This window comes from Bombyx mandarina, chromosome 02 (genome assembly GCF_030267445.1).
Source record: "Bombyx mandarina strain Sakado chromosome 02, ASM3026744v2".
Classification (NCBI taxonomy): domain Eukaryota; kingdom Metazoa; phylum Arthropoda; class Insecta; order Lepidoptera; family Bombycidae; genus Bombyx; species Bombyx mandarina.
In genome coordinates this window covers 5,646,400-5,663,972 of record NC_143209.1, presented here as the reverse complement: position 1 = coordinate 5,663,972, position 17,573 = coordinate 5,646,400, and the positions used below count along the sequence as shown (strand labels likewise).

Sequence of the window (17,573 nt, the reverse complement as noted above, 5' to 3'; positions counted from 1 at the left end):
GTGGGTTAATTTACACGCCGAGCCCTTCGTCGCTAGCGACGCGTTCGACGACAACGATGATCGGTGCTTGTGGTACCTAAAAGCACCGTTAGTGGATCAGGAGGATCCGAAGTGACGTGGCTTGGTTAAGGTGATGAGGGCTTCAGGACCGTTAGTGGAACAACTATGCCCAATTTCACACGCAGTTTATTATACAAATACTTTTATAAATGATCAGAAGGTAAAGAGCAACAAACAGAAGCACAGGTAGATGGTTTAAAGCAAAAGGTAAGGGAAAAATTCTAGGCACAGTTTAAGCTATTTACATTAAGCTTCTTCTTCTTTTTCTTCACCTTATCCCACTGGGTGGGGTCGGCACAGCTAATTTTTCTCTTCCATTCTCTTCTATCAGCCGTCAACTCAACACTCACTCCTCTCTCACACATATCGTCATTCACACACTCCATCCATGTCTTCTTCGGTTGACCTCTTCCCCCTCTACCTATTTAATATATTATGTAAATGTAATGTAAATACCTAAAGCTATTTACATTAAGCTTTAAAAAATAAAGTAAGCCATCGAGACAGGCGTATGTACGCTATAGTGGCATAAGCTTCGCGATGTAGGGTCCGTGGACGACTGGCGCGGGTAGCTGCGACTGCACACACTCACAATTTCAAACTAAGCAATCATTTAAGTCACCACATTAATGTTTATGATAAATTAAGAAACTTTTTTTTTGCTTAGATGCGTGGACATGGACAAGCTCACAGCCCACCCGGTGTTCAGTGGTTACTGGAGCCCATAGACATCTACAACTTAAATGCGCCACCCTCCTTGAGATTTAAGTTCTATGGGGGGCATACTCATAAAAAAACAATTGAACTGTTTTTTTATTTTTAAATAAACTACTACTAATTGAATAAAAACTGTCTGATGAACTCATCTTTGTTTAATACTTCACTATTAAATTTTATTCCCTTTTGTTTATTTCGCTTTTACACTAAACAAAATATTGAAAATTACCCGATTACAACAATGGCGGCGAATTTTAGGTGCGTGAGAGCAGACGTAGACACTAACGCGCATGCGCACTTGTCAGTACCCAGGGAGAAAAAGTTAGACTTTCTTCCCTGTACAGCGGTACGAAAACCGAACTATCGGCGTAGGTCGGAGAAAATAATAAATATTTAAAAACATTTCGACTCCATTCCGCCCTGTTCTCTGGCTCCTCCCACCTGTAGCTCCGCTCATGTGAGTCATAAAAACGGCAGGTCAGAGTTACCACGTTCACTCACTACTAAACAACCATCAAGAATTCACAGTTTTCATTAAGTGGCCAACAAGCTCACAGAACGAAGGTAAGTGTTTTTTTTTGTTTGCTTTGAGTAACTTTTTAAAAATAAAACTAAGCATATTTTTTTTCATGGAAATTGTGCGGAAATTATTTTTTGGAAAAGCTTGAAAATCTTTTTAGAAAGATATTACGAAATATAACTTTAAACACACAATGAATTTAATTTTTTTTTGTTTATAACATATATTCAAACTAATTAATATTTAAATTTAAATACCACAGATAAACGAAATTTAATTAACAACGCCTAAAAAATATACATCTTTTAAAAGTCACTCATTTTTTTCCAACAACCTAGAAATAATTACATAGCTCAAACATTAATGCATAGAATATATTTTTCGTGTTTGCCTATTCAGTATTTGTTTTTCCGACACACAATATGGTTTTGTATTCTTAGGCATAAAACATTTACTATTTACTGTTAAATCTTATCTTATACCTTTAAACGAGCAGCTCTTGTATATAAATATATATATAATCTGAATCTCGGAAACGGCTCCAATGATTTTCATAAAATTTAGTATACAGGGGATTTTGGGAGCGATAAATCGATCTAGCTACGATTTATTTTCAGAAAATGTTGTTTTAATCGTGTAATAATGAACATAATCATAAACTTTTTTTTTTATTGCAAGAAAATAACAAATAATATAGTATCAATATGTAATTCATATTTAAATATAATTTCAAAAAACACAATTTATCAAACAAAAAATCCTCTAGTGTGATATAAGCGTCATCGATTATAAAATATTTTCCACCAAAGAAAAACGATCACAGAATACATTTTTTTCAAAGTAGTGTTGTAAAAACTTTAAAAATAATATTTAAAAGAATTATATATCGAGCTATGGGGCCATTTCGTTTTAGCGATATTTTTTCAACTTTACAGTCGATAGAGCCATTTAAAGTTTAAAATTTAGAAAAATTAATAATGACCAAAAAATCTTTGGCTATTTGAATGTGGTAACACAATTGAAGTTCAATTAAAAACATCGATCTGTTGATGCTATACCAAATAAAACGGACATATTTAATAACAAAGATAAATTTCGCGTGATAAGTGAAATGTCGCTTAAGCTTTTTACCCATCGCATTTTATTTTTCTATTTTAATTATTATTAATAACACAAAATTATAACAAAATAAGTAGCATAGACTTGAGCAAAATAGAATGAAAACTTCATCGATGTCGTCAAAGTCTATGAAATATGTTTTATTAAGGACTAGCGACCCGCAGTCGCTTCGCTTCGGAAACTGTAATTTATTATTGGTTTCTCCACTATTTAATGTATGTTGTTATACATATAAACCTTCCTCTTCAATCATTCTATCTATTAAAAAAACCGCATTAAAATCCGTTGCGTAGTTTTAAAGATTTAAGCACACATAGGGACAGACAGATATAGGGACAGAGAAAGCGACTTTGTTTTATACTATGTAGTGATAACTCAAAAACTACTGGTAGAATCTTGATAGAATTACAATGATTTTTTTCCTACCTATGCTTGTAACCTCGAGGGGCTATGCCAGCATAACCTGGCGAGTAGGTGAGCTCACGAAGCTCTAACCTGATAAATTTTCTAACACTAGCCCTAGGAAGAGCAGTGCTTCGCTGAATCTACTAGCGGATCGAAATCGCGACCCGCTGAGAAGATCCGGCGAGAAACTCAGTGGGCTGTGTCTGAAATTAATTCAAATGGGGCAATTTTTTATTTATTGCTTATATGAGTGGACGAACTCACAGCCCACCTGGTGTTAAGTGGTTACTGGAGCCCATAGACATCTACAACGTAAATTCGCCACCCACCTTGAGATATAAGTTTTAAGATCTCAGTATAGTTAGTTACAACGGCTGCCTCACCCTTCAAACCGAAACGTATTACTATTTCACGGCAGAAATAGGCAGGGTGGTGGTACCTACCCGTGCGGACTCACAAGAGGTCCTACCACCAGTAAAAGCACTAGCTCTCAAATAGAAAAATGAACATTTAAATCGGTTCATCGAGAAAAAATTCTGAGATGACACGTATTTTTTTTGCTTAGGTATACCTAGTGTTAGGCGATCATCGGAGCCCATAGACATCAACAACGTCAAAGTCGCCGCTCCCCTTGAGATATGAGTTCTAAGTCTCAGTTTCAACAGTACAACGACTGCCTTAACCTTCGAACCGAAACGCATTACTGCTTCACGGCAAAAATAGGAAAGACCTACCCGTGTTTGCTTACAAGACGTTCTACTACCAGTAACAAAAGAGAGCTTTTGCAGAGCTTAAAAGAATTTATCAATACAGGTTGATATAAATTACTGCTTATTTTGATAACTAGCGACCCGCCCTCGCTTCGCTTCGGAAACATTAAAACACACATGAAACCAAAAAATAAAAATAAAAAAAAATAAATAAAAAAAGTAGCCTATGTTCATCAGGGACAATGTCGGCATCTAATGGAAAAAGAATTTTTCAAATCGGTCCGGTAGTTTCGGAGCCTATTCGAAACAAACAAACAAACAAATCTTTCCTCTTTATAATATTATTACTAGCGGCCCGCTCCGGCTTCGCTCGGGTCTTTTGCAAAAATTTTAGCTAATTTTTTTACACCTCGGGTTACATTGTTAGAGTTTTATTAAGGATCCCCAATTATTTTTCAAAAATAATATAGCCTATGTCACTCGGGGATAGTGTAGCTCCCAAACAGTGAAATAATTTTTCAAATCGGTTCAGTAGTTTCGGAGCCTATTCAATACAAACAAACAAACAAATCTTTCCTCTTTTTAATATTAGTATAGATTAGTAATATTAGTATAGATTACTTTCCCTTTGTGTTATTAGGTTGCACCCGATTTGGTTTCAGAGTCAGTTTTGTTAGACCCGGTCCGTTATTACGAGAAACATAATTATATACATTGAGTTTTTATACACTTTGTTAAAGTTGACTTTGTTTATTTATTGCTTAGATGGGTGGACGAGCTCACAGCCCACCTGGTGTTAAGTGGTTACTGGAGCCCATAGATATCTACAACGTAAATACGCCACCTACCTTGAGATATAAGTTCTAAGGTCTCAAGTATAGTTACAACGGCTGCCCTATCCTTCAAACCGAAACGCATTACTGCTTCACGGCAGAAATAGGCAGGGTGGCCTCTAGGCCTATAGGTCGCTTGCCGCGACGGACTTAACGACTAAATTAACCCACAGACACAGCCCACGGAGTTTCTCGCCGGATCTTCTAAGTGGGTCGCGTTTCCGATCCGGTGGTAGATTCTGCGAAGCACTGCTCTTGCTAGGGTCAGTGTTAGCAAATTCACCAGGTTTGAGCCCCGTGAGCTTCACCTACACTTTTTTTTTGCTTATTGCTTAGATGTGTGGACGAGCTCACAGCCCACCTGGTGTTCAGTGGTTACTGGAGGCCATAGACATCTACAACGCAAATGCGCCACCCACTTGAGATAAGTTCTAAGGTCTCAAGTATAGTTACAACGCCTGCTCTATCCTTCAAACCGAAACGCATTATTGCTTCACGGCAGAAATAGGCAGGGTGGTGGTACCTACCCGTGCGGACTCACAAGAGGTGTCATAAAGTGATAGTAATTCACAAAATCGTACGCCACCCTATATTTCCGCCGTAAAGCAGTAATGCGTTTCGGTTGGAAGGGTGGGGTAGCCGTTGTAACTATACTGAGACCTTGGAACTTATATCTCGGGGTGGGTGGCGCATTTATGTTGTGGATGTCTATGGGCTCCAGTAAACACTTAACATCAGGTGGGCTGTGAGCTCGTCCACCCATCTAAGCAATAAAAAAAAAAAAGGCCCGTTTCCCCGAATAAGAAAACAACCCTCTCGTAAGGAATTCCTCAAAGTCCCCAAACGACTTTACGGTAGATATGAGATCAAACGACAACTTAAAAGCTCTTTATAATTGAGTCGTTGAGGTTAGAGCTACCTGCTTAAAGTAATTTAGAAATTTGCGATTTTTGATGTGAATTTCGCGTTTTTCTTTCCATTTTTAATTTTGGTTAGACGAGCATGTAGACCATTTGATGATGAGTGGTCATCGTCGCTCATGAACATTAGTCACGGTAGGGGAAAGGGGGGTGGACTTAGAGAAATCGCCGACCGACCACTCATCTCTCACAAGTTCTAATGAATGTTGAAAATTCATACATCACTAATATTAAATTAATAAAATTAAAAATTGTTTGTTCATGCACTGAATATGTAGCATTATCGTAAAGCATTACGTACTTATCAATTACAATTATTATAAGCAACTAGCTGTACCCGTCCGCTTCGCTGGGCATTTAATATTAACATTATTATTTCTCACCCCCACAAAGATCCTCATCATTAACACCCCCGCAACTGGTGTAGGGAGTCCAACACTCATATAAATATTAGCCTATCCATTAAGTACATGTATTTTCTACATGGATACCAAATTTCAAGTCAATCGGATGCATGGTTCAGTAGTTATAACGGAACATCCGTAAAAACCACTGTGGTTTTATATATCAGTATAGATATAGATAAATAGGAAGTAAATAGTTGTGCATTACTGGCGAGCAAATGAAGAGTTACTCACTTTTTGGTCGTTCGCTAAAGCAGAAGAAAACTGCCACCACTACGCAAATCCAATGATAGTCTGGCTAATAGTGTGAAAGAAAATTCTGACCTTCTGGTGAAACTCTTCGCTTCGTGCGCGACTTAGAATAGACGAAGGAATAGACGAGGAAATAGAAGAGGGAATAGACAAGGGAACCACACTATCGGTCAATATCCTTGTCTAACAACCCTCTGTAAGATATCCGCTTCACACAACGTGTGGTCACGCGGAAATTCAGACTTCTTGGCCTTCATGAGTCGAGGGATGAGCATCCTGATAGTAGTTCTGGTGGTGGAACCTATTGTGAGTTTGCACGGGTAGGTACCACCACCCTGTGTATTTCTACCGTGAAGCAGTAATGCGTTTCGGTTTGAAGGGTGAGGCAGCCGTTGTAACTAAACTGAGACCTTAGAACTTATATCTCAAGGCGGGTGGTGCATTTACGTCGTAGTTGTCTATGGGCTCCAGTAACCACTTAACACCAGGTGGGCTGTGAGCTCGTCCACCCATCTAAGTAATAAAAAAAAAGTTCTATAAGCATGAGCTCATACGTCAGTATCACCTTTTGAACAGCTAGTGCTGACGAAAAGGGCTCCGTGTTTAAAAAAGATCGCCGTCATCCACTTTATCCTAAGAAGTGTGACCGGTCTGATTGTTTCTTTTTTGTTACATAGTTGGACGGACGAGCTCACAACCCAACTGGTGTTAAGTGGTTACCGGAGCCCATAAACATCTGCAACGTAAATGCCGCCACCCTCCTTGAGATATGAGTTCTAAGATCTCAGTATAGTTACAACGGCTGCTCACCCTTCGAACCGAAATTACTGCTTCACGGCAGAAATAGGCTTTTTTTTTTTTTTTTTTTCCTACCTATGCTGATAGCCTTGAGAGGCTATTTCAGCTTCACCCTAACGTTTGTAGGTGAGCTCGCGGGGCTCAACCGGAGAGTTGCTAACACTGACCCTAGCAAGAGCAGTGCTTCGCAGAATCTACCACCGGATCGGAAACGCGACCCACTGAGAAGATCCGGCGAGAAACTCAGTGGGCTGTGTCTGTGGGTTAGTTCGCTCGTCGAGCCCTTCGTCGCAAGCGACGGGTTCGACGAGGACGGTGACCGGTGCTTGTGGTGCCTAAGAGCACCGTTAAAGGATCAGGAGGATCCGTAATGACGTGCTTTGGGCGACGTCGACGGTTTACCATTCGGTCTACTGGGTCGGGTATGTAATTTCCAGCGGCTACGATGAGAGGGTTCTCATGTCGTGCCGCCTTCTCAAAATGGCGCAGCAATGCCGACTGTAGATACTTACTAAATGAGTCGAGCTCCAGGTCATCATGGAGATCCACATTCCTAAGGAACCATGGCGCTCCGACGGCTATCCTGCAGAATTGTGATTGAATAACCTGAAGGGATTTCAAGTGGGTGCGGGCTGCGTGAGCGAACACTACGCTTGCATACGTCATGACGGGGCGTATACAAGTTTTGTAGAGAGTTACCTTATTGCGGAGGAACAGTTTGCTTCGACTACAAAGCATTGGATAGAGTCATCCTAGAATAAACGCGGCGCGGTCGCGTACCGTTTTTATATGGGGACGGAATGTCATCCCTCAGTCGAGGGCGACGCCTAGATATTTGACCTTCGAGACCCACGGTATGGGCTGGCCAAAGAGAGTGATGGGACTAACGGCGGAGGTGTTTGCGCGCCTACTACGGAGTGGGATGCTCGAAGTGATGTTCGGAGGGCGACCCCTTTTGAAGAGCACCGCTGCGCTTTTCGTGGGGGAAATAGGCATGATCACTCGACTTACAGAGCAATCGGTTCATATTCAATGAGCCGGCAATACAAAGCGAATATATCTGTTAGTGGCACACCTCATCCATTGACCGCACACGGCAACTCATTTCTTATTGCGTTCCATTGCGCGCTAATAAAAAATTACCAGCCCTATATGAGGCCGTCAGCGCAAAAGTGGCCTAATCTTACCATACTTAGTATGGAGATATCGAGGTTTGAATTTATTATACTTTTAAACTGCTACGTAGGCAAAAACAATACGTGCGAAAATAATGTTTACAAAGCCATTTGTTAGGCCAAAACCGGCCCGGTTTTGCGTCAAAATTTATTTTGTTTATACTAATATCATAAACAGGAACGATTTGTTTGTTTGTTTGTATTGAATAGGCTCCGAAACTACTGTACCGATTTAAAAAATTCTTTCACACTTTGGAAGGTACATTAATCCCGAGTGACATATAACATTTTTTGAAAAAAATTAGGTATCCTTACTAAAACTCTAATAATGTAACCCAAGGTGTAATAAAAATACCTTAAATATTCTTTACATCGCGTGCCCTGCGAAAACTACTCATGATAGAATAAAATAATGTACTGGGACTTTGTAGAACATATTATTATTTACAAAAAGTGTTGCGACAGCATATGTCTAACTATTATAGTTATGACGCAATAAGTGTTCTTTTATTTAAATAAATAAAACAACGTCGAATATCGTTGAAATTTTTGTTAAAGATCCGAGCCTGCGGGCCCGCGAGTTTCAAATAAATTGCAATTTAGAAGCGCCAATTTTGAAAAATTGTGGGTTTGGCCACTTTTACGCTGATGGCCTCATATAACCTATCGAGACCGACTCGACGTTTTATATTCAACAGTTCTGATTCCTCTTAAATGGCTCAACAAAACATCCAGAAAGTCCTCGAATCCATTGTTCAATTTAAGAAGACAACGACAACAGAAATAGTACACCGACTATTATCACAGGACGTCAAAGGGTTAAAACGACAAAAATATACCGGGTCTTTACAAATACGGGCCGCCTCCGAAACTCCTTTAAGCAAATCCATTGTGCGCATCATATCTAAGCGGTCGCATTCTAGCGATTTTATCGGAGTACCGCTAAGGGCACTTGAGTTTTCTGGCCGGCGGTGGACCCTTTGCTTGTATTTACGACGAATTTCAGTTAATTACGTACGGTTTATTGTTGTCATGAGTAGATGTACTTGTAAACACAAAGGCCCGCTCGCCACAACGAGAATCATTTTGAACAGAAATAGTTCCACGGGTCTTTTGTAGGTCTATTTCAGTGACGACCTCACGACCGAACTGTTTTTGAGCCAGAGTTCCTGTTTCTCTATGACAATCTCCAATAAAACCATAGAGCTGACAAAACTTTCGGTAGGCAGCGGCTTGACTCTGCCCCTGGCATTGCTGAAGTCCATGGGCGACGGTAACCACTCACCATCAGATATGCCGTAACCTTCGAGAAAAGTTATTTGCAACGAATTAGCGGAAACACCTTATAGACCTACCTAAATAGACTTGCAACATTATATGTTTTCTGTATAATATGTGTATTTTTTGTCTGTTATAAAAATAATATGATATTTATAAATGTCTAATATTTATGAGTATGCTTTTAACTTGTTTGGTTGGTTTTAAAACTTGGTTTGTTCGCAAGAGGTTATTAAAAAAACCTCAAGTGTTTGTGAATAAGTGCCAGCGTCAGATTTTGAAAATCTTTTGGCCTGAGACGATCACTAACAAAGAGCTGTGGAGGATCACCAAGCAGACACCAATGGAGAAGGAGATCCTTACGCGGAAGAGGCACTGTATTGGTCCTTCATTGTATAGGACCTCTTGTGAGTCCGCACGGGTAGGTACCACCACCCTGCCTATTTCTGCCGTGAAGCAGTAATGCGTTTCGATTTGAATGGTGGGGCAGCCGTTGTAACTATACTTGAGACCCTAAAACTTATATCTCAAGGTGCGTGGCGCATTTACGTCGTAGTTGTCTATGGGCTCCAGTAACCACATAACATCAGGTGGGCTGTGAGCTCGTCCACCCGTCTACATCTAAGCAATAAAAAAAAGGAAGAGAGGCCGTCCCAGGACAAGTTAGCGTCGCTCGATGGATCAGGAGTTAAGCGTCTTGAGCATGACTTGGGAGGAGCTAGAACAGACTGCCCAAGACCGATGTAAATGGAAGGATTTGACTCGAGCCCTACACCCCAGCAGAGGGTAATAGAAAAGACTAGTGATCCCCTGGTAGTCGAAATTCGACTATAACTAATGGAAATTAAAAGTTTTTACACTATTATTATTCTATTGTCAAGGACCATTATCCTTTTTTAATCACAGTTTTCGTCAAGACTACACTTTAGACAAATATTAATAAAGAGAAAACAATATTTAATCTATTCTCAATTTGACAGACTATAACTGACAGACTGCAAAGAAAAGTTTGACAATAAACCACTGAAGTATGAAACCTAAGGTCTATGCAATAAACAAATAGTATGCATGCGTGTGTGTGTCAAATACATGGTAGTGTGTGTAATGTTTTCTTTATTGATTTAAGGTATCCTTTATGCATTATTTAAAAAAAAAATTAGCATTGTGCACTTCTTCTCTATAATCTCTATGGGTGTGGAAAATATCATACTCCTCCGTCAGCGCAATATTCGTAAAAAGGGATACAAAGTTTTTGCTTCATGTATTAATATATAGATAGAAAAAGAAGAAGATGTTTATTATATGTAAAACGTAGTATGCGTTTTTCTAATATATAGTGGTCTCGCATTAGTCGAAATTCGACTATAATTAATTGAAATTCTAAGTCTGAACATTATTATGGTTCTATTGTCAAAGATTATACTTCTATAACCACAGATTTCGCCAAGACTACACTATAGACAAATAATATTAAAGATAAACAATATTAATATATTCTCAATCTGACAACAGACTTTAAACATTAGCAAATGTTTCACAATAAATAAAGAGTATATATATGTATGTGTGTGTGTATGTGTGTCAAATACATGGTAGTGTGTGTAATGTTTTTTTATTGATTTAATGTATTATTAATGCACAATTTAAAAAAAATTAGCATTCTGCACTCCTCCTCTATATTCTCTATAAGTGTGGGAAATTTTATACTCCTCCGTCCGCGCAATTTTCGTAAAAAGGGATACAAAGTTTTTGCTTCACGTATTAATATATAGATAACTTTTTATATATTTTTCCTTAAAACATTGATGCTACCACAGCACCATTCGTTGACCGACAGAGAACGCCTCAGGTAATAACTCCTCCACTGTAATCTGATACTAAAGTTAAATAAATTATTGGTGGTAGAACGTCTTGTGGGTCCGCACGGGTAGGTACCACCGCCCCGCCTATTTTTGCCGTGAAGCAGTAATGCGTTTCGGTTTGAAGGGCGGGGCAGCCGTAGTAATGTAAAAACTGAGACCTTAGAACTCATATCTCAAGGTGGGTGGCGGCATTTACGTTTTAGATGTCTATGGGCTCCAGTAACCACTTAACACCAGGTGGGCCGTGTCTCCGTCCAACCATATAAGCAATAAATAAATAAAAGAATTTATTAGATCATAGGAATATATATTGAAATGTTTTTAGCGCGAGTTTTATATAAATAAGGACCAGCCTCGAACATTAGCCGTAAAGATTTTTCAAACAAAGACAGGAATTGAATCCTTAATGACACAAAGGGGATTCCGCTCTTCATATCCACACGCGAAGGCTTCTTGGCTGCCTACAAAACGTCCCGGTACCAATTAAAAGCACATTTAAAAGATTTGAATTCAACATCTAATTCCACTTTACAACATTCGAATGTGCTCTAAAATACTGAACCAATTAAGAAGATTCGAGGAGATTAAAAACACTTAACGTACCTACAGTTTTATTGTACGTTTTAACCGACTTCAAAAAAGGAGGAGGTTCTCAATTCGTCTGTATGTTTTTTTTTTTTTTGTTTGTTTGTTACCTCTTAACTTTTAACTGGGTGAATCGATTTTGCTGATTCCTTTTTTTATTAGAAAGCTGACGCTTCCCGTGTGGTCCCATTACAATTTAGTTCAGTTCTGATAATGGTATCCATGAGAAAACCGTATAAGTCTTAAATTTGCATTAAGTACGTGCGCGACAAATAGATGAATAACTCAATAACTCAATATCACGCCAACCAATTTCGATGTTAATTGTTTTTAGTGTATATTAATTTGTTTTGGAATATCTTTTTTTTTCTATTTGAAGTCGGTTTTTGTTAAAAAACGAATGATCCTTAAGAAACTCACAGAATTTCACGGTCTACCTTTGATTTCCTAAAGGGCTATGTTTCGCGAAATTAATTCCGCCTTCGCCTGGTTTCGCCTTTAGTATTAAGCGCGTGGCTTGAGCCAAAATACTTTTAAGAGTTGCAATTTACAAGTTTTATTTTTAAATAAAGCTCTACTAAGGCAGTGGCCGGCAACCTTGTCATCTAAAAGAGTCATACATAATGCACAATTGTAACTTAATCAAAGCGCCTCTTTTTTTTTTTTTTATATGCTTGCGTTTCAAAAATATAAAAAAAAGTCGTCTCTAACAAGGCAAGGTAATCTATCTATATATATAAAAATGCTGTTCGTTAGTCTCGCTAAAACTCGAGAACGGCTGGACCGATTTGGCTAATTTTGGTCTTGAATTATTTGTGGAAGTCCAGAGATGGTTTAAAAGGTAGATAAATATGAAAGTGCTAGGAATTAAATAAAAATAACAATTTTGTTTTTCCTTTGATGTGTCCCCCGACGGACGGATTCCTATTGTTTCAAGTTTATTTTATACAAAAGCTTATGTCTTCAATTTAACGAGGCACTACGAAGTCTGCCGGGTCAGCTAGTAAGTATTATAATATTTCGTGCCTGAATTAAGCATTTTGCGGGAAAGCCATAGTCGAGGACATAGATAATACACATAAATTAATTATAGATAAGAAACTCGAGCACTCAACAAAAATGTTTACGGGCGTCGGCCACTAGATGGCTTCGCTTCGATTAGTTTCTCATTGCTCTTGTAGATCATAGATCCTGTAGACAATAAAATCATTTTCTCTTACACTATTTTTAATTCAAATTTATTAAAAATTATTTTCAATTTTTAATTGGATTTTCTATAAAAGCGTATTTTGTTAGTTTTTTTTTAAACTTATTTATTTTACTTCTCGATCGCGTAAAAGCTAACTCAAATTTGTATGGAGTTGGAACAGCGCCGCTTCATTGGCCTTCTAGCACACGGAATCTTGGCAATTGATTCGCTAATCAACGTTTTTCGTTCCATTGTCGTCGCCTTTAAATCTAGACAAAGGACTGCAATTATGAAGCGCTCAATTTTCTTTCTAAAATTACAAAACAATCCTGGACGAAAATTAGCGTGTTCTATTTTAAGAAAACGCCGTTCTAAAAATACCTGGCTCAATGCAGGACTCGCGAAAAGACATTTATAAAGATTCTGGGAAACTGCTTTTCGCTTAGTTTATGAATGCTTAAATAAAAACGGTACGGTAGCGTGGTACGGACATGTGATGCGTAGAGAGAAGATGTATGTGACTAGGATATGTATGGAAATGGTAGTGCCAGGTAGAGGGGGAAGAGGTCGGCCGAAGAAGACATGGATGGAGTGTGTGAATGACGATATGAGAGAGAGAGAGGAGTGAGTGTTGAGATGACGGATGATAGAAGAGAATAGAAGAGAAAAATTAGTTGTGCCCCCACCTAGTCGGATAAGGTGAAGAAAAAGAAGAAGAAGAATGCTTAAATAAAGACAAAGAGGATGACTTAGGTGTTGGCTATCCAAAATAAGACATGTAGGAACTCCTTGCTCATCATTCGATAGCTCGGCGAGTAAATTAACCCATAGACACAGCCCACTGAGTTTCTCGTCGGATCTTCTCAGTGGGTCGCGTTTCCGATCCGGTGGTAGGTTCTAAGAAGCATTGCTCTTGGTAGGGCCAGTACTAGCAACATTCCCGGTTTGAGCCCCGAGAGCTTACCTACACGCTGAAATCGCCTATCAAGCCTATCAGCATAGGTAGGGAAAAAAATCGAAAGCAAAACACGGGTTTGGACTTTAGAAACGATCCTGTGTGTGTATTTTTTTTATTGCTTAGATGGGTGGACGAGCTCACAGCCCACCTGGTGTTAAGTGGTTACTGGAGCCCATAGACACCTACAATGTAAATGCGCCACCCACCTTGAGATATAAGTTCTAAGGTCTCAGTATAGTTATAACGGCTGCCCCGCCCTTCAAACCGAAATGCATTACTGCTTCACGGCAGAAATAGGCAGGGCGGTGGTACCTACCCGTGCGGACTCATGTAGTTATTCCGCCGCATGTCGCCAGTTGTAGATATACTTAACGACGAAAGGAAAATCTTCCACCGAGCGGGTGACATTGCTCGGTAGACCGACGCGACGGTCCGAATGTTGTTGTTCGGGACTTGTATATATGCGAGCTTACCTTGAAAATGTCGTAAGCGAGATTCGGGCATCTGTCAAATATCTTGCGTTGTATGATGGCTACCCGCCACAGACGAAAAGAGACACGTGTGCCGATAAAGTTTTTGTATCGGACTTAGGCATTACGTTATTGTCTTCTCTCGAAACGATTTTTTTTTTGGGCAGAGCACCAAGTCTCGTGGATGAGGTTTTCGCGGTTATGTGTAGTGTTGGGACCACATGCCCAAGAATCATTTTTAGGACCCTACCACCGTACGACTCCCTTTGCACTCTCTCACCCGGAGTACGTTCTCTGCCCGGAATCAGAACTCTTCTTAAATAATCTAGCATTTATTTTGTGACATTTTATCTAAGACTAGCTTTTGTCCGCGACTTCGTTCGCGTGGAATAGTTACTTTGGCATTACGCTAAATTTTACCCGCCTCCGTAAATGATTACGTAGAAAGTGAAAATACATATTTTTGAATAACAGAATGTTAAAGAGTTATTTAAGGTACCAAAATTAGGCTTTTAACCGACTTCAAAAGAGACTCTCATACATTAGACAGATACAGATACAGAGAAGACTCTTATACATTACTTTAACGAAACTTTAACCGTTTCCGCAGCGCACGCAGTGGAAGCTCCCAAAAGGGATTAAAACCCCGATTTTGAAACATTCTTTATTGGTGCTCCACTTGTATCGGTCTTAGCGTGATGTTATATAGCCTATAGCCTTCCTCGATAAATGGGCTATCTAACACTGAAAGAGTTTTTCAATTCGGACCAGTAGTTTCTGAGATTAGCGCGTTCAAACAAACAAACTCTTCAGCTTTACAATATTAGTATAGATATTAAACTGATTGGCATTAGATGTAAGAAACGTGATGGAATCTTTAAATTAATACGTGAAGCAAAAACTTTGTACCCATTTTTACGAAAATTGCGCGGACGGAGGATTTTGAAATATCCCAAATTTATAGAGAATATAGAGAAAGAGTGCAGAAGATTAATTTTTTTATTATACATAAAAAATACATTAAATCAATTAAAAAAAAAATACACACCCTACCACGTATTTGACACAACACTTAAATGTATATACTCTGTGTTTATTGTCAAACTTTTATTAATGTTTAAAGTCTGTGGTCAAATTGAGAATAGATTAATATTGTTTGTCTATAGTGTATGTAGTCTTGGTGAAATCTATTATTGTAGATGTTTAAAAATATTTGAAAACAGAACCTTAGTAATGTTCAAACTTATAATTCCAATTAATTACAGTTGAACTTCGACTACTAAGGGACGCGTAGTATTAAAGTTGTATCTACTGTTTAATTATAAATGTTTTAATATTTTTAAAACTAATTACCACAATAACGTGTAACTTTATGATAGCTCAATATTAATATTCCTAGCGTAGCCATATTGTATCACGTTCCGTTTCTAGTTAAAGTGTTGCGAGCCGTGAAAATAATATCCGACGTACTATGAATCCGTTCCTTTGAGTTGACGGCGCTGCTAAATTCAAAATGGCAGCCGTGCGTTTATTTTTAAAGAGTTTCTAAAATGGTTTTTACTTTACGTTATAAACTTTGGTAGTTCGCGACTTGAATAATGTTTTCACGTTAAGTTTTGTATCTTGCTTATATTCAAGTCAGTCGCGAATCAGAAATCAAGATGGATGGTTAGATATAATTAGATCATTTAGATATTTACATGCACATATAAATAAGTTATCTTTAATTAAAAAACTATCGAATTTTTTTCTTATTATTATTTATAATATGGTGGTGGTACCAACCCGTGCGGACTCACAAGAAGTCCTACCACCAGTAATTACGCAAATTATAATTTTGCGGGTTTAATTTTTATTACACGATGTTATTCCTTCACCGTGGAAGTCAATCGTGAGCATTTGTTAAGTACCTACGTATTTCATTAAAAAAATTGGTACCCGCCTGCGGGATTCGAACACCGTTGTATCGGTACAAACGAATGGACCGGACGTCAGCTTATCATTTAGGCCACGACGACTTCAACGACGATGTGTTTTGTGTACTCAATATTTCTCTTAGCTCGATCACCCTATTCGCCCCTATGATGCCTGATGATGGTCTTAATAATGTGGTTGCCCCGACTTATATTTACGACTTATAGGTATATACTTATTTAATACTAGCTGACCCGGCAGACTTCGTAGTGCCTCAATCGATAAATAAAAGACACATCAAGGGGACACATCAAAGGAAAAACAAAATTGTTTGTTTTTACATAATTCCGAGCTTTTTTTATATTTTCTCACCTTTTAAACCTTCCCTGGACTTCCACGAATAATTCAAGACCTAAATAAGCCAAATCGGTCCAGCCGTTCTCGAGTTTTAGCGAGACTAACGAACAACAATTCATTTTTATATATAGAGATGTGACAATTTTGAATACATACAAATTCAAATTCAAAATCATTTATTTCAACTTAGATGCCAGTATGACACACTTGTTGAATGTCAAAATAAAAATAACAATATTAGCTCTACCACCGGTTCCAAAAAAAGCCACAGTCCTGAGAAGAACCGGCGAAACAAACTCAGCGGGCTTTTTTTTGTTTTTTGTTTTTTCTCAAAATATTTCCTTTTTTTTAAATAAATAAAAATATTTACAATAAAGGAAAAAACATGTCAAAAAATACAATTAAAATAATAATAATCATAATAATGAAAAATGAAAAGGCCAGGAGCGAACGCCTCATTCCCACAGTTAAGTAGCAAGAAAACATAGATACGTAGGGTAGTTTTATTGGAAGTGATTAAAAGTGCCGAACACAAAGGCACAGGAGTTTCGCTTTAGCCAACCCTCACACGAGCGATTCAGATGTTATCTCATACGAATCCAAAAGACTTTAATTGTACGGACTAATTATATTCATTCAATGTTTCAGTCCACGCGGATCGTGTTCATTGAAAAAGGATATTAAGATTTTGACTTGATTCACTTATTAACACACTAGCACCGCGCTCCGGCTTCGGTCGAGTCACAAAAATTTCAAAATAAAAAATTATAATACACACACATAAATAAACCCTTATATTGGCATCAGGTTTCTAAAAAAAGAAAATTATAAAGATAGTTTAAATATTATTATTTTAATGAACTTTTATTTTCATTTTTAAATAATATTTGTTTTTATCTATTTTTTTTATTATGTTTATAAAAAATATAGCCTATGTCGCTCGGGGATAGTGTAGCTTCCAAACAGTGAAAGAATTTTTCAAATCGGTTCAGTAGTTTCGGAGCCTATTCAATACAAACAAACAAACAAATCTTTCCTCTTTATAAT

At 38.2% G+C, this 17,573-nt stretch overlaps 1 protein-coding gene across 1 annotated transcript in view; it reads left to right on the top strand.

Annotated features, from left to right (window-relative positions):
* Window positions 1–1,222: 1,222 nt before the first annotated feature.
* NPF2 (neuropeptide F 2) overlaps window positions 1,223–17,573 on the top strand; it is a 35,775-nt gene continuing 19,424 nt past the window's right edge. The window contains exon 1 of the mRNA XM_028177976.2: window positions 1,223–1,341. The gene's annotated coding sequence lies outside the window, so the exon portion shown is untranslated. The remainder of the gene's footprint in view (window positions 1,342–17,573) is intronic.